This window comes from Eucyclogobius newberryi, unplaced genomic scaffold (assembly GCF_026437365.1).
Source record: "Eucyclogobius newberryi isolate DKJ021-1_F unplaced genomic scaffold, fEucNew1.0.hap1 SCAF_5, whole genome shotgun sequence".
Lineage (NCBI taxonomy): Eukaryota > Metazoa > Chordata > Actinopteri > Gobiiformes > Gobiidae > Eucyclogobius > Eucyclogobius newberryi.
The window spans coordinates 33,150,826-33,168,987 of NW_027316167.1; the positions used below are offsets into that span (position 1 = coordinate 33,150,826).

An 18,162-nucleotide genomic window follows, 5' to 3' on the forward strand; every position below is an offset into this window, starting at 1 on the left:
TGACTTATTATTGTTTCCAGTGGATTTCCCACAAGCCCCGTCTGCCTATAGCGGCTTTCACGGGGCTCTGCGGGGGTCCGGACCGACACAAAAAGAACCTCCACTAAAGCGGGCTATAGGACCTCCAACTCAGTGTGCGCTGTCGGAGCAGAGGAGGCGCTGAGGGGACACACGGGCCGAGGAGGTGGAGGAGGAGGAAGAGGAGGAGGAGGAGGAGGAGGAAGAGGAGGAGGTGACGGGAAGGAGACGCTCACCACCACACGGGCCGAGGAGGAAGAGGAGGAAGAAGAGGAGGAAGAGGAGGAGGAGGAGGAGGAAGAGGAGGAGGTGACGGGAAGGAGACGCTCACCACCACACGGGCCGAGGAGGAAGAGGAGGAAGAAGAGGAGGAAGAGGAGGAGGAGGAGGAGGAGGAAGAGGAGGAGGTGACGGGAAGGAGAAGCTCACCACCACACGGGCCGAGGAGGAAGAGGAGGAAGAGGAGGAGGAGGTGACGGACGGAAGTGCAAGTTAAATCGCGTCGAGTAGAAGAGAAGATTGTGGTCATTAAGGAGCCCGTTCTGGGTTTCCAGGTTTTGTCCTTTTCAACCCTCGGTTTAGTCTTGGTTTAGTCCTGGTTTAGTCCTGGTTTAGTCTTGGTTTGGTCTTGGTTTAGTCCTGGTTTAGTCCTGGTTTAGACCTGGTTTAGTCCTGGTTTAGTCCTAGTTTCGGCCTGGTTTAGTCCTGGTTTAGTCCTGGTTTAGTCTTGGTTTAGTAACTAAAGCTAGGGTGACCAGACGCCCCCATATCCAGTCCCAGTTTTGAGCCCTGTGTCCCATGTCCCAGCAGATGTATCCAAAACCATTGCTTGGTCCCAGTTGTTTGTAGGACATGTCCCAGTTGTTGACCACATTAGTACTTTTCCACAGTAATGAGAGGAATATATTGTTGTTTCTTCAGCCAAAAGAGAGAAAATCTGGCTTTAGAATAAACAGAAGACAAAAGATGCACTGAAGTCTCTCAGATGATAAAGTGACTCTCGAGAGCGAGAGAAAGAGCTGTGAATGGACCGAGTGCACCAACTTTTACTTATTTTAAATAACACGCACTTTTTACAACTAAAGCCAGCCTACTTCGACCTTTCTCCTTCTACCTTTCTCCTTCGACCTTTCTCCTTCGACTTTTCTCCTTCGACCTTTCTCCTTCGACCTTTCTCCTTCGACCTTTCTCCTTCGACTTTTCTCCTTCGACTTTTCTCCTTCGACTTTTCTCCTTCGACTTTTCTCCTTCGACCTTTCTCCTTCGACTTTTCTCCTTCGACCTTTCTCCTTCGACCTTTCTCCTTCGACCTTTCTCCTTCGACTTTTCTCCTTCGACTTTTCTCCTTCGACTTTTCTCCTTCGACTTTTCTCCTTCGACTTTTCTCCTTCGACTTTTCTCCTTCGACCTTTCTCCTTCGACCTTTCTCCTTCGACTTTTCTCCTTCGACTTTTCTCCTTCGACTTTTCTCCTTTACGTTACATGTCGTTTTTTCAGATGCAGTTGCGATGTCCGTGTGTTGTACTTTCCATTGGACAGTTTCTCTTCGATCTCAAGACTGGCTATTACTTTGTGTGCCAAGTGAGACGGGTACAATTCCAGCTTCTGCTCCACAACATGGACTCACTCTGGACAAAAGCTCTGGACTCACTCTGGACAAAAGCTCTGGGACTCACTCTGGACAAAAGCTCTGGACTCACTCTGGACAAAAGCTCTGGACTCACTCTGGACAAAAGCTCTGGACTCACTCTGGACAAAAGCTCTGGACTCACTCTGGACAAAAGCTCTGGACTCACTCTGGACAAAAGCTCTGGGACTCACTCTGGACAAAAGCTCTGGACTCACTCTGGACAAAAGCTCTGGACTCACTCTGGACAAAAGCTCTGGACTCACTCTGGACAAAAGCTCTGGGACTCACTCTGGACAAAAGCTCTGGACTCACTCTGGACAAAAGCTCTGGGACTCACTCTGGACAAAAGCTCTGGACTCACTCTGGACAAAAGCTCTGGGACTCACTCTGGACAAAAGCTCTGGGACTCACTCTGGACAAAAGCTCTGGGACGCACTCTGGACTCACTCTGGACAAAAGCTCTGGACTCACTCTGGACAAAAGCTCTGGACTCACTCTGGACAAAAGCTCTGGGACTCACTCTGGACAAAAGCTCTGGACTCACTCTGGACAAAAGCTCTGGGACTCACTCTGGACAAAAGCTCTGGACTCACTCTGGACAAAAGCTCTGGGACTCACTCTGGACAAAAGCTCTGGGACTCACTCTGGACAAAAGCTCTGGGACGCACTCTGGACTCACTCTGGACAAAAGCTCTGGACTCACTCTGGACAAAAGCTCTGGACTCACTCTGGACAAAAGCTCTGGGACTCACTCTGGACAAAAGCTCTGGACTCACTCTGGACAAAAGCTCTGGACTCACTCTGGACAAAAGCTCTGGACTCACTCTGGACAAAAGCTCTGGACACACTCTGGACAAAAGCTCTGGACTCACTCTGGACAAAAGCTCTGGACTCACTCTGGACAAAAGCTCTGGACAAAAGCTCTGGACTCACTCTGGACAAAAGCTCTGGACACACTTTGGACAAAAGCTCTGGACTCACTCTGGACAAAAGCTCTGGACACACTCTGGACAAAAGCTCTGGGACTCACTCTGGACTCACTCTGGACAAAAGCTCTGGACTCACTCTGGACAAAAGCTCTGGGACTCACTCTGGACTCACTCTGGACAAAAGCTCTGGGACTCACTCTGGACAAAAGCTCTGGACTCACTCTGGACTCACTCTGGACAAAAGCTCTGGACACACTCTGGACAAAAGCTCTGGACTCACTCTGGACAAAAGCTCTGGGACTCACTCTGGACAAAAGCGCTGGACTCACTCTGGACAAAAGCTCTGGACTCACTCTGGACAAAAGCTCTGGGACTCACTCTGGACTCACTCTGGACAAAAGCTCTGGACTCACTCTGGACAAAAGCTCTGGACTCACTCTGGACAAAAGCTCTGGGACTCACTCTGGACAAAAGCTCTGGACTCACTCTGGACAAAAGCTCTGGACTCACTCTGGACAAAAGCTCTGGACTCACTCTGGACAAAAGCTCTGGACTCACTCTGGACAAAAGCTCTGGACTCACTCTGGACAAAAGCTCTGGACACACTCTGGACAAAAGCTCTGGGACTCACTCTGGACTCACTCTGGACAAAGGCTCTGGACTCACTCTGGACAAAAGCTCTGGGACTCACTCTGGACTCACTCTGGACAAAAGCTCTGGACACACTCTGGACAAAAGCTCTGGACACACTCTGGACAAAAGCTCTGGGACTCACTCTGGACAAAAGCTCTGGACTCACTCTGGACTCAGTCTGGACAAAAGCTCTGGACACACTGGACAAAAGCTCTGGACTCACTCTGGACAAAAGCTCTGGTACTCACTCTGGACAAAAGCTCTGGACTCACTCTGGACAAAAGCTCTGGACTCACTCTGGACAAAAGCTCTGGGACTCACTCTGGACTCACTCTGGACAAAAGCTCTGGACTCACTCTGGACAAAATTTCTGGACTCACTCTGGACAAAAGCTCTGGGACTCACTCTGGACAAAAGCTCTGGAGTCACTCTGGACAAAAGCTCTGGGACTCACTCTGGACAAAAGCTCTGGGACTCACTCTGGACTCACTCTGGACAAAAGCTCTGGACTCACTCTGGACAAAAGCTCTGGACTCACTCTGGACAAAAGCTCTGGGACTCACTCTGGACAAAAGCTCTGGACTCACTCTGGACAAAAGCTCTGGACTCACTCTGGACAAAAGCTCTGGACTCACTCTGGACAAAAGCTCTGGACACACTCTGGAAAAAAGCTCTGGACTCACTCTGGACAAAAGCTCTGGACAAAAGCTCTGGACTCACTCTGGACAAAAGCTCTGGACTCACTCTGGACAAAAGCTCTGGACACACTCTGGACAAAAGCTCTGGACTCACTCTGGACAAAAGCTCTGGACTCACTCTGGACAAAAGCTCTGGGATCACTCTGGACAAAAGCTCTGGACTCACTCTGGACAAAAGCTCTGGGACTCACTCTGGACTCACTCTGGACAAAAGCTCTGGACTCACTCTGGACAAAAGCTCTGGACTCACTCTGGACAAAAGCTCTGGGACTCACTCTGGACTCACTCTGGACAAAAGCTCTGGACTCACTCTGGACAAAAGCTCTGGGACTCACTCTGGACAAAAGCTCTGGACTCACTCTGGACAAAAGCTCTGGACTCACTCTGGACAAAAGCTCTGGACACACTCTGGACAAAAGCTCTGGACTCACTCTGGACAAAAGCTCTGGGACTCACTCTGGACTCACTCTGGACAAAAGCTCTGGACTCACTCTGGACAAAAGTTCTGGACACACTCTGGACAAAAGCTCTGGACTCACTCTGGACAAAAGCTCTGGACTCACTCAGGACAAAAGCTCTGGGACTCACTCTGGACAAAAGCTCTGGACTCACTCTGGACAAAAGCTCTGGACTCACTCTGGACAAAAGCTCTGGACTCACTCTGGACAAAAGCTCTGGACACACTCTGGACAAAAGCTCTGGACTCACTCTGGACAAAAGCTCTGGGACTCACTCTGGACAAAAGCTCTGGACTCACTCTGGACAAAAGCTCTGGACTCACTCTGGACAAAAGCTCTGGACACACTCTGGACAAAAGCTCTGGACTCACTCTGGACAAAAGCTCTGGGACTCACTCTGGACAAAAGCTCTGGACTCACTCTGGACAAAAGCTCTGGACTCACTCTGGACAAAAGCTCTGGACTCACTCTGGACAAAAGCTCTGGACACACTCTGGACAAAAGCTCTGGGACTCACTCTGGACTCACTCTGGACAAAAGCTCTGGACTCACTCTGGACAAAAGCTCTGGGACTCACTCTGGACTCACTCTGGACAAAAGCTCTGGACTCACTCTGGACAAAAGCTCTGGGACTCACTCTGGACAAAAGCTCTGGACTCACTCTGGACAAAAGCTCTGGACTCACTCTGGACAAAAGCTCTGGACTCACTCTGGACTCACTCTGGACAAAAGCTCTGGACTCACTCTGGACACACTCTGGACAAAAGCTCTGGACTCACTCACAACTCTGAAATGAAATTTATAAAAAAAATGTTTTTTTAAAATGTAAAATAAAATAAAAAAATGGAAAATAAAATAAATAAAATAAATAAAATAAATAAAATAAATAAAATAAATAAAATAAATAAAATAAATAAAATAAATAAAATAAATAAATAAAATAAATTAAAATAAATTAAAATAAATTAAAATGGACATGTGTAGACTGACTTTTCTGGGAATGAACTGCACAATCCAAATCCACAAAGTCAAAACTAACAAATGAATTGAGTAACTAGTAACTTTTTTTTTTTTAAGAGTGTACGGCTAAACCGCAGACGAGACCCTCGAGCCAAGCCGCGGTGACCTCATGTCTGCGCATTCATCTTCTTTATTCTCTTCTCTGTCGGGACGAACACAGCTGAAAACGCATCAGAACGAAAGCTCCAGCGTAAATCATCAAAACTCGTTCGAAGGCCGTTGAGTTGATCTGTCGAAAAGAAACGGCCGTCCTGCGCAGGAGGACGTGACCTGAGCGCCACCGACGTTTTTGTACAGATGCTGGAAACTCGAGTCTGACATTTATGGCTTCGTGGAACAAAATGGAAAAGTCTGCAGCGCGGACAATCCAATGGAGCGATGCTTTATGGAGTTTTAAACTAGGAGTGAAGTCGTGGTTTAATAAAGACACAAATTCAGTCGGGCGAAGGTAAAGCTTCTCGGATGGTTTTGAGACGAACTTGTCGTACTAACACAGCGGAACGAACTGAACGAGGCAAACAACAACACGTAAATGAAGACGTGGTCCGCGGTCGATGGGCTTTGAGCCAAACGTGGATTAAAGGAAGCAGGAAGGCTGTAGTTCAATGTAAATGTGTATTTCTGAGAGTCGATTGCTTCTGTTTGAAAAGATAAGATATTCCTTTATTGTCCCACATGGGGAAATTTCATTGGTGCAACGCAGGTAGATACAGAGGTAGATACAGAAGAACAGATCACTTATAGGAAGTCTGAAAAACACTTTCAGTAGAAGATCTCCTATAAATAAATAAAAACTCCCATAGACAAATAAATAAATAAATACATAAATACCATTGCATGTGATCACGACAGTAATTGCACATGAATATGTGTCACGACAGCACATGTGGGGTCAGTGTATGGAAGTTTCATTGAGCTGGAATTCCAGAAAAATTACGAGTAAATTCAGTTGATTTGATGAAAACCAATCGGTTAATCGAAAGAATAATCGGTAGACTAATCGATTAGCAAAATGGTCGTTCGTTGTAGCCCAAGTTATTTTTTTAGGTGTTGAAATCAAATATCTAGTGTTGGTCCATGTTTTCAGTATCATTAGTTTAGATCCATATTTAGTATGGATCAGAATCATTAGTTTAGATCCATATTTAGTATGGATCAGTATCACTAGTTTAGATCCACATTTAGTATGGATCAGTATCACTAGTTTAGATCCATATTTAGTATGGATCAGTATCACTAGTTTAGATCCATATTTAGTATGGATCAGTATCACTAGTTTAGATCCACATTTAGTATGGATCAGTATCACTAGTTTAGATCCATATTTACTATCGATCAGTATCATTAGTTTAGATCCATATTTACTATGGATCAGTATCCTTAGTTTGTGGACACGGCCTGCGTCAGTGCGTCCGGCCCCTCGTCGCTCTGGGAGGGGCGCTCATCGATAACGGCTGCCAAAGCGGCATTAGCGGGGCCGGGACACTGCGGGGGCACAGGCGGGATTTTGACTGTGATCTTATTTACGAGCGCACAAAGGGTTTGCGGCCCAAACAGGCGGCCCGCATGGAGAGGGCTTTGAGGGGGCCGGCCCGCTCTCCCGACTCTGGGGAGAGAGACAGACTGACAGCTACGACCACGGCGCTCAAACGGGGGGCGCGATCAGGGGGCCCCGAACCCCGAGGAGGACAATGGGGGCTGGGGCACAAAGCTGAGGGTGGAGGGTTTAGGTCGAGAGGGTGCGCCTGTGAGAGGATGAGGAGTTATGGACAGTGAGGATGTTACAAGGGGTGGGGGACAGGTTTATTTTCTCTTTGTATGACTATATTTTCAATTCGATTTGATTTGGTTGAATGAAAAACAAATCAAAATGCTTTCTATATCCATTTCTGCCACATAAACACACTTGAGCAGAAGCATATAACGCAAAAAATAGTAAAGCAAGTTTATTTGTAGAGCACATTTCATACACAAGGCAATTCAAAGTGCTTCACACAATAAATCCCAAAGAAATTACAGACCACATACATAGCATTCCAGACACTCTTTCCCATATTTATTTGACATTGCCTGCATGACAGGTGTCTCCGGGATGGACACATTACTTTTAGATTGATTCTTTCCCATATCAGCACGCTATCTGCAAACTGCAAGTAACATTTCAATTCAAAGTCTGAACTCTGCTCCAAACCTCATGCTTTTACTGACTGAACGTCTGCTTTAAAACGACCTGAGCTGATAATTGACGATTAGAAACGACTGAATCCTGATCTTAAATCGACCAACAGGGAACAATGTAACAACAAAACAAAAAAGGAACAAGTTTTTCACATTTGTTAGAAGGCTGGTCAGAAAACGAGACACACGGATACTAATCAATAACAGGAACAATTCGGATCTCTGCTCCAAGGCTTCAAACCTCTAAATTAAACAGACGTAAAAATCATTGACGAATAGCAATGACGAATTTGATGAATTGCACAGCCCTAATAACTAAGTATTTAAATTAGTGCTGATACAAAAAGGCCAAAATGTGTTCTTTCCTGAATGGTCTTTGAATGAACTGAAGACCACATGGTAATATGAAGGAAGAAATGACTATTACTTTGAGTTAAAATGTCATTATATCGTCTATGTTTTCATCATCAATGTCAAAACCTTACAGAGGCTGACCAGTGGGAGGAGTGGGCGGGGAAAAGTCAGCGTTTGAGTTGAATTGGCCAGCAGATCGTCACAGGGATGAGATCACGAAGCCTTCTGAACTCACCGGTCCCAGATCCAACCCCGTGTTTTGCTCGAGGGTGCCAATCACTCCATGACCGTGTGTCGACTCGCCCCGACCCTCCAGCTGCTCTCCTCTCGTCCCACAGAGAGACAGAGGGTCCCGCTCGTAAAAAACCCCAGCCCGGACGGAGAGCAGAGCGAGGCCTGGGCGTGTTTATGGGAATACGTGCTCGGGGTGCGGGGGGCGGGCGGGCTTTGGGGCCGAGTCAAAAGTGCCGCAGCGGAGCCAAAACACAGATCTGTCACGCCTGTCAACGTCGCTTAGGCAAAGACAGAAAGAGAGAGGAGTGAGAAGTCAAAATGTGGGGAAAACAGACCAGAAATGTCTGACAAACAAGTCGAGGAACGAGAGGCTAAAACGGCTCTGAAGTCAAATGTGTCAATGTCAGTGAAGCAGTCGTGACTATTGTCGTCCGTTTTGTGCGTACGGGTACTCGTCGGTTTAAAAAGCAACTTAATTTTGTCTACTTTTTGATTATTTTATGTAAATATTCTGTAAAATGACGAGTCAGACCGACGAAACAGGTCAGGTATATAAGAGTTTTTGCTGTTTTGTCTAGATAAAAAGGTTCTACAGACAAACCTTGGTCGATCAGATTGAATAACTGACTGGCCTCGCACAAGAGCATTTTGATCTGGTTTTTCGTCGTTGTCTGTATGAAAGCAGTGGTCCACTAGGAAATTTCCTTTTGGTTTATGTATCTATCTGTTTATTATTACTGTGAGTGTGTCTAAAAAGGCCCCAGAATGCACTACACCGTGATGTCAAGTATAATCAACAATCTTCTTCACAATGCTTGTCTGTTTGTCTGATGATGTAACAGATCAAACATACTATACCGTCTTCACATTTCAGAACAAACTATTGAAGTCACAAAACATGTCCTGATAGTTTTTCGTCAAAAACCAATGATCAGCATTCATATATTCGTCACACGCACGTGCCGCGAACATCTGTCCACATGTTGTCCGGACGCCCCATCAAAAACCTGCCCAGTCATCGTGATTTACTGCCACTCCGACCCCTCCGCGCCCTTTGACCCCTCGCCCACTGACCTGGAAGTTTTGTCCATTCTGAGGCGACCACTTCCTGCCCCAATAAACACACAGCAGCGGAACCAAAAGAGCCCCAAAAAACACAGGGGCTGAATCATTAACTACTGACCACAAAGACGGCCGCCGTGTGCGAGTGTGGTCCGGAGTTTGGGGGTCGAACTTCTGAGGACGAAGCACAAGAGGCGATGCATTGTGGGCCACGGAGTCCTATAAACAGCTGTGCGCAACAACAAAGGAGAAAGGAAGAGTGCCCGAGGCCGGACTGAGAGCTTCCAACAACGACAAGACGGAGCCAAGTTGGACGCCGGGCCAGTTGTGTAAAGAGTTTATGGTAATTTGTTCAGAGTTGGAGTTAAAATGTCAGAAAAATGAAGAGAAATGTTGAATTTGAACTATAAACAGATTATTCATGATTCATGATTATTCTTGCCCTTGGCGCCAAGTATTATAGTCAACAGAGCTGTGCGTTTGAAGTACGACCATTTTTTAACTCTACATGTACGACACTACAGCAAGTACAGAACAGTGGGCAGCTATGGCTGAATCAACACATATTTGTTTTTAATCATTAGCCACATTTTTTTCAAATCCTAATGTCTAAATCACCATCTTAATTTTTTTACAAATTATGAAAATGATGAGATATTAATCAATACTGAAACAATAATTTGAGCAAGTACTGCAACAAAAAAGTATAATAAAATCACATAAACATAACCTTTCCTGACCAGTTCTAGAATGATCTTTAGTAGAACTTGGATAAAACCACAACATGACATAAAGAAATATATTATATATATAAAAGAACCAAGGACTTAATCAACTTAAAAATAGACACATTTAAAAAACAATGGACACTCCCTTATTTTCTACTTTACTACTTGGTCCAGCTCGTTCTTTGTAGGTTGCTATATGTTCTGATAAAATATAAAAAGGCCAAAAAAAGCATGTTTTATTATCATTGTGGTGTCAAAATCAGAAACGAGCCAATTCCATAGCATCGAAATAAGAGTTTGAAATGTTTGTACAGCAACAACACGACATATTACTACGTTTGATGACTAATACTTTTGAGGGAACACGTTGAGTCACCGTTTATTCAAAGAAGACGGATCACGTGTTCTCCGGTGTTCAGCCCTGTAGACCTTCATTCCGAGCGAGGACCAGGCGGCCACAGCGAGGTCTTTGAGCGGAGGCCACGCAGATCTGGCCCGTGTCCAGGCGCCAGACTCCAGACCTGCTGCAGCTCCAGAAACCAGGAGCTTCCAATCTGCAGATAAGATTGAGGGGAGCCCGACGCTGGCACGGGCCCAACGTCCCTGTAAGGACGCGACACACGGGGACAGCTCTGGCAACGCTTCAGATCAGGGGCCTCTGGCAAAGTCGAGTGCGAAGAGGAAGCGGTGACGAAGGGCCTCGGGAAGCGCGCGGACGTTGACTTGCTTGATGTTTGAACAGGAGGATAGTGGAGCGAAAGGTCAAATCTCTCAGGCTCAAAGGTGGAATTAATATATGAAGATAAGAGAAGCCAAATTTGTCGGGAAAATCTCAAGAGCAAAATACAAGAAGAGCAGGAGAATAAAAAGTCCAAAACATGTAAAATATATACAGAAGATACATACAAAACATTTGAAACTACAGCTATAACCCTCATTAGTTCAACAACAACAACAACAACAACAACAACAACAACCTTTTTTAAATGACATCCATCTTTTTTACAACAATGACAGCAACAACTCTCACAACAACAATCATATTCTTAGTTTTCAACCTTCTTTACTACTACCTTTTACTATTACAACAACCACCATATTCTTTACTACTACTACAACAACAACAACAACAACAACAACAACAACAACAACAACAACAACAGTATAAGAATCTTTACTACAACCACCTTCTTTACAACAACCACCTTCTTAACTACAACAACAACAACAACCGTCTTTACCACAACAACCACCTTTTTTACAACAAAAAATACCTTCTTTACCACAACCTTTTTTTACAGCAACAACAACAACAACAACAACAGTATAAGAATCTTTACTAAAACAACCTTCAACAACAACCACCACAACCTTCTTTACAACAACAACAACCTTCTTTACAACAACAACAACAACCTTCTTTACAACAACAACAACAACAACAACCGTCTTTACCACAACAACCATCTTTTTACTAAAACAACCACCTTCTTTACAGCAACCTTTTTTACAACAGCAACAAAAATATAAGAATGTTTACAGCAACAAACACCTTCTTTACAAAACAAACCACCTTATTTACAACAGCAAAAACAACATAAGAATTATTTACAATGACAACCACGTTCTTCACTACAACAGCAGAGGATGTGAAAACGTGCACCTTTCGATCCGAGCTGTTACATCACGAGGAATCCAGGAGGGTTTTGGCAGGTTGGAAGTTGGAAGTGTTATTTGTGCTCGAGCCAACACACTTCCAAGAAGCTCTTAGGATGGTACATTACAAGACATCCAAATGACTATTCAAATGAAACATGTCAAGTCTTGACTGATTACACAAGCAATTTTATTATTGCGCTCGCACTTCAGGCAGTTGATAGGTTTAGTGTCCGTTTGTTCACCTTGATTTTGAATTCCACACAGCGATTCACCAGTATTATTTAAAGTTTATGTAACTTTTTCTGGTGCGGTTGTATCCATGCTTTGCCTGGAGTGTTTCACATTCTGGCATTCACACTAATGCGGATGTTTTTATTAGGCCTGAGTGATTTGGGGGAAAATATCTAATTTCAAATTTTCTGCCAAGCATTGCAATTACAACGCGATTCGCAAATTATGTTGTAACAGAAGGATTCTATTCAAAGTTCACTTTGTAAACACATCCATTGAAATCTGAACGCTAAACTAATACAAGAATCACAGGAATTTGAGAATTTGTAGAGGCCAAACCTAGTGTCTTTTCTTTTTCTTTCTCTTTTTTATTATTATTTGACATAACTTAACCAAATAATTTCAGTCTACGTGATTTGTTAATGCCTCTTCAAATTTGAATTTGATTATGACAACCCTAGTTTTTATTATTAAAAATTACAGTAAAAAAATCGCATTCTTAGTGTGAACATGTTGCGTTTTGTTCAAATGCAGAAGGGTCTGGACAATAGGGGACCGGTTCCACCACCACCGCTTATTTGTGTCATGTGTCTCTCAGATGTGGAAGACGTCTCCTCTCAAATATTTTCGGACCATTCAGAACAAAACATAAAACTTAATTTCCCTATTTAGTTTAGTGCTATGTTATTTCCTCGTAAGCCGCCATGTTTGTTTAGACACAAACCAACTTTCTCTGATTGGTTAATCCGCCTGTCAATCACGCCCTTTGGAAATCGGAGCGGCTGAATATGATTCCGAACCAAAAAGTCTTTGTAAAGTATTTTCAAAGCGTGTGGTCTTGGCTGTGAACAAGCTCGCCTCTCCACAGATCTGACCTGCTTGTCTAAATGGAGGTCAAATATATTTTAAACTGGGCAAGATTCAAACCTTTTCTACCTTGTTTTGGATTTATTCTGGTTTAGAACTGGATTAGATTTGAGTTCCTCCTGGTGCCAATGTGAAGAGTCCAGTTTTAGTTTTGGTTTGGATTTAGTTCTGAGTTCAGTTGAATCTTGGTTTCTTTAGTCTTTGGGGCACTTACATTGACCGCCTGGTGGTTAACACTTCTGCCTCACGACAAAAAGATCCAGGGTTCTATTCCCAGGTAGTTTGGCTGCGGAACATATCGCAAAAATATCGATATCGCAATATTCCCTGACACAATAATCGATGTCGAAACAAACAAACAAAAAATATTGCAATAACGCACAGATTCTCACTCTGACAGAAAAGTAATGTTTCTAATTAGAATTTTGTTCATGTTTCATTTTCATTTTGACAGCCTAACCAGTAAATTAAAGCATTAACTTTGTAGTTGCATCAAAATGTACATTAAAATATTGCAATAATATCGATAACGTATCACAATTTGCAATATTTTCCAACATTGTGCAGCCATTTAACCATTATCCAAATCTTCCTCCGCCCAAAATTAACCTTACATTGGCTTTACTGACACGATTTAAACCAAATAACACATTACAATAGGAGATTTTAACTTTGGACGTGAAATAGGCCCGGTATCGTGCCGTTTCCTGCGGTATTACAAACCCAGCGAGCTCCGCCACTCCGGCATCCGGCCTTATCGTTGCCAGAGCAGCCTCCGCACACACCGATGCCGGAAACGTCGGGTGTATTTTTAGTCGGCTCTGCGTTTGAAGTCGCTCCCCGCTCGCTTCGCCCGTGCTCCGGTGCAACCATCTCGTTTGCAGATAAGCCCCTCGCGCTGCTCCCGGGGGGGAATGGGACGGTGCAAGCGGAGTAAAGTCGCTGGCGTGACTCAGCTCGGCGTGTTGTGATTTCGATGGAGGCCGCAAACACGTGCGCAGGGAAGCGGCTGGTTTAACGTAAGAGAAGAACTGTTGCTTGTGTTTATAAAGTAGGCGTCAGTGGAAAAGATTATTGAGGTTATATTTCCATTTCTATAACAATGTTTTTATACGTTTGGGCTCAGTATTTATCACATTTGACTTTACTTTGTATTATTGGGTGAGTTTTTCTTATTTTTTTGCCGTGCTTTAACAATTAGCATCTCCTTCTTTAAGTTTCAGTGAGTTATTGATGTTTTATTTACAATTTGGTTTGTTCAGAAAAGGGTTTGCTGCGATTAAACTGCATCAAAGTCGTTGTGTCCGAGCTTAAGTAGTCGGATCCAAATTTATTGCGATCATTTATCGTTAACTTTCTGCAAATCTAAAATGTGTTTCTGTTTGGTTTTGGGGCTGCAAACAAGTGAATCGATTAATCGCAACAATCGATTAATGAAATAATTGTGAACTGGTCTGTTCACAGCTTCCACGACACGATGTGAGCTGAGAAAAGTAGTTTTATGACTCAAATTGAGCCGCAATTGCATGAAAATTAAGCAGAAAAGGTGTACTTTTTCTGTTCTTTGATGAAAACGCTCTTTAGTCCATAAATGTGCTCCACCAGGATCCTCAGACGGCTTCACTTCAGCTTCATCTGCATCGAAATTCAGTTTTTTTTGCATTCTAAACAACTGATGGATTAATTGAAAGAATAATCGCAAGCAAAATGATCCATTATTCGAGGGGTCTACAACCTAAAAACATATTCAACACACACAATTTACAATGTATGAACACCTAAACAGCTCAATCGTGAAAGACAGAAATACATTTACAACAGAGGTTTGATTATTAGAGAGGCTTAAAATTAAATGCAACAACCTCCAGCTGAACAAAATATAACCATTTATTTGACTGAAATTTTTAAAAAAAAGTATCCGAATTCCACTCTATATATATATATTAGTGTATATGAACCAAATATGCAATTTGGGCAGTTTTTACACAAGAAATACCGTATTTTCCGGACTATAAAGTGCACATTTTTTCATAGTTTTGGCCGGGGTGCGACTTATACTTATATTTATACTTATACTTATACTCCGGAGCGACTTATATGTGATATTATTTGTTATTTTCACACTTGCAACCACATTTCATACTCCAGTGCAACTTATATATGTTTTTTCCTTCTCTATTATGCATTTTTTGGCTGGTGAGACTTATACTTACGACTTATAGTCCGGAAAATACAGTACCTTTATTTTTACTTTTACCAAACGTTACTTGAATAAAAACGTGTATTTTCCGGTTCACCTGTAGTGTCTCTCCACTCATTTGGCAAGTACAGTTTGAACTTGTGACCTTGACGCATTATTGGGAAGAGTGCCATGCAAACAATGCTCAACCGTTCATCATTGCGGTCGTGTCTTGTCTGTACAGAAGCCCTGGGTTGACTTCCTCACGCGTTTCACTTTTTTGGCGCCGCTTGAATCGCGCCGTCGAATCTTTTTGGCCTTAAAGACTGCGGCTTCTGTGCGCGAGTCTAAAAGAACTATTCAAAGCCGTGTTAAATGAGGTCCGTGATGCCAGGAAACGCATTTAGTGATCCATCATCAGAACAATACTGCACTCATCTTCAAAGAGCCAAATGTTCAGGCGCTGCTTTAGAAAAAAAAAAAAGAAAAAACATCTGACGGGGAACTTCAAGAACCACGAAAGTCAAAGGGGAAAGAGATGTTATGTTGAGCTGATTTTAGGTCAACGGCAGCGACTGATTCTTACTTAACACGTGATTTTTTATTGATGTTTTTTGGTTTCTCAAACTTGAACTCAAACCAAATAGAAAGTACTTTTTACGGTAAAACAAAAGGGAAATCCTCGGTTTCCTTTCGTTCTACTACAACATGTGACCAGCTTTATGAAATCAAACTTTGTGAATGAAAAGATAAAAGTTATTGTGATTTAAAACAAGATGTATAAAATGTTACAAAACACAGAATCAAACACTTCGTCTTTCCTCCTGCTGAAATTGAGTTTGCAACATAAACACATCGGCCTGAATCCTACAGAGACAACAGTTCGGATGGAATGGTAATAACAGTGAGTACATGAAGGCATCGGGGCGCAAATGAAATGAAAACAACAACGTCTGTTTTTCTGCTTGTGAGAATCTGAGTCTAAATCTGAAGACGACGTCCAGGGAACATCCAAGTGTCTCGTGTTCCCAATCAAGACTCAAGTAAGTCAAAGCTCAGTGGTTTTATACAGAGCGGCCATTCAGGGAGAGAGGGAGGGAGAAAAGAGAGAGAGGGGGAGGGAGGGAGTAAAGAGAGAGAGGGAGAGGGAGGGAGTAAAGAGAGAGGGAGAGGGAGGGAGAGGGAGGGAGGGAGAGGGAGAGAGAGGAGGAGAGAGAGAGGGAGAGGGAGAGGGAGAGGGAGGGAGAAAAGAGAGAGAGGGAGAGTGAGGGAGTAAAGAGAGAGAGGGAGAGGGAGGGAGAGGGAGGGAGGGAGGGAGAGGGAGAGAGAGGAGGAGAGAGAGAGGGAGATGGAGGGAGGGAGAGGGAGAGGAGGAGAGAGAGGGGGAGAGGGAGAGAGGGAGAGGGAGAGGGGGAGAGGGAGAGAGAGAGGGAGAGGGGGAGAGGTGGCGAGGGAGAGATGGAGAGAGGGAGAAATGGAGAGAGGGGGAGAGAGAGGTGGAGAGGGAGAGAAGGGGAGAGGGAGAGAGGGGGAGAAGGAGAGGGAGAGAGAGAGGGAGAGGGAGGGAGAGGGAGTAAAGAGAGAGAGGGAGAGGGAGGGAGAGGGGGAGGGAGAGGAGGAGACAGAGAGGGAGAGGGAGAGAGAGAGAGGGGGAGGGAGAGGGGGAGAGGGAGGGAGGGAGAGAGGGAGAGAGAGAGAGAGGGAGAGGGAGGGAGAGAAAGAGAGAGGGAGAGGGAGGGAGAGGAGGAGAGAGAGAGGGAGAGAGGGAGAGAGAGAGGGGGAGAGGGAGAGAGAGGGAGAGAGGGGGAGAGGGAGAGGGAGAGAGAGAGGGAGAGGGGGAGAGAGAGAGGGGGAGGGAGAGAGAGGTGGAGAGGGAGAGAAGGGGAGAGGGAGAGAGGGGGAGAGATGGGGAGAGAGGGGGAGAGGGAGAGAGAGGAGGAGAGAGAGAGGGAGAGAGGGAGAGAGAGAGAGAGGAGGAGAGAGAGAGGGAGAGGGAGAGAGGGGGAGAGGGAGAGAGAGAGGGAGAGGGGGAGAGGGAGAGAGGGGGAGGGAGAGAAAGAAAGAGGGAGAGAGAGAGGGAGAGGGGTGGCGAGGGAGAGATGGAGAGAGGGAGAAATGGAGAGAGGGGGAGAGGGAGAGAGAGAGGGGGAGAGGGAGAGAGAGGGAGAGAGGGGGAGAGGGAGAGGGAGAGAGAGAGGGAGAGGGGGAGAGAGAGAGGGGGAGGGAGAGAGAGGTGGAGAGGGAGAGAAGGGGAGAGGGAGAGAGGGGGAGAGATGGGGAGAGAGGGGGAGAGGGAGAGAGAGGAGGAGAGAGAGAGGGAGAGAGGGAGAGAGAGAGAGAGGAGGAGAGAGAGAGGGAGAGGGAGAGAGGGGGAGAGGGAGAGAGAGAGGGAGAGGGGGAGAGGGAGAGAGGGGGAGGGAGAGAAAGAAAGAGGGAGAGAGAGAGGGAGAGGGGTGGCGAGGGAGAGATGGAGAGAGGGAGAAATGGAGAGAGGGGGAGAGGGAGAGAGAGGTGGAGAGGGAGAGAAGGGGAGAGGGAGAGAGGGGGAGAGATGGGGAGAGAGGGGGAGAGGGAGAGAGAGAGGGAGAGGGGGGGAGAGAAAGAGAGAGGGAGAGAGAGAGGGAGAGGGGGAGAGGGAGAGGGAGAGAGAGAGGGAGAGGGAGAGAGAGGGAGAGGGGGAGAGGGAGAGAGAGAGGGGAGAGAGAGAGGAAGAGAGGGAGAGAGAGAGGGGGAGGGAGAGAAAGAGAGAGGGAGAGGGGGAGAGGGAGGGAGGGAGAGAGGGAGAGGGGGAGAGAGAGAGGGAGAGAGAGGGAGAGGGGGAGAGGGAGAGGGGGAGAGAGAGAGGAAGAGAGGGAGAGAGAGAGGGAGAGAAAGAGAGAGAGGGAGAGGGAGGGAGAGGTGGCGAGGGAGAGATGGAGAGAGGGAGAAATGGAGAGAGGGGGAGAGGGAGAGAGGGGGAGAGATGGGGAGAGAGGAGGAGAGGGGGAGAGGGGGAGAGATGGAGTAGAGAGAGTAGAGAGAAGAATGAGGAAAAGTGAGAGAGAAAAGAAAGAGAAAAGATAGAGTAAAGGGAGAGAGAAGAAAGAGAAAAGGGATGGAGAGAAAATATGTGTGAGTGAGAGCGAAATTAAAGAGGAAAAGGAAGAGAGATGAGAGTGCGAGAGTGAGAGAGAGAGAGAGGGGGTGGGGGAGGACAACAGAGAGAGAGAGAGTGCTTGTATGGAGAAAGAGGAGGGGGAAAGAGAGCTAGGAATGAGAGAGTGTGAGGAGACTGGGGGAAGGAA

At 45.4% G+C, this 18,162-nt stretch overlaps 1 protein-coding gene and 1 long non-coding RNA gene across 4 annotated transcripts in view; both read right to left on the reverse strand.

Moving 5' to 3' along the window:
* lrp4 (low density lipoprotein receptor-related protein 4) overlaps positions 1 to 18,162 on the reverse strand; it is a 200,548-nt gene that overhangs the window by 135,598 nt on the left and 46,788 nt on the right. The window lies entirely within an intron of this gene.
* Positions 11,090 to 11,477, reverse strand: LOC140380665 (uncharacterized). Its single transcript, XR_011931185.1, has 2 exons — positions 11,314 to 11,477; positions 11,090 to 11,177 (listed from the first exon to the last, which is right to left on the reverse strand). It is a non-coding gene; the product is annotated as an uncharacterized lncRNA (long non-coding RNA).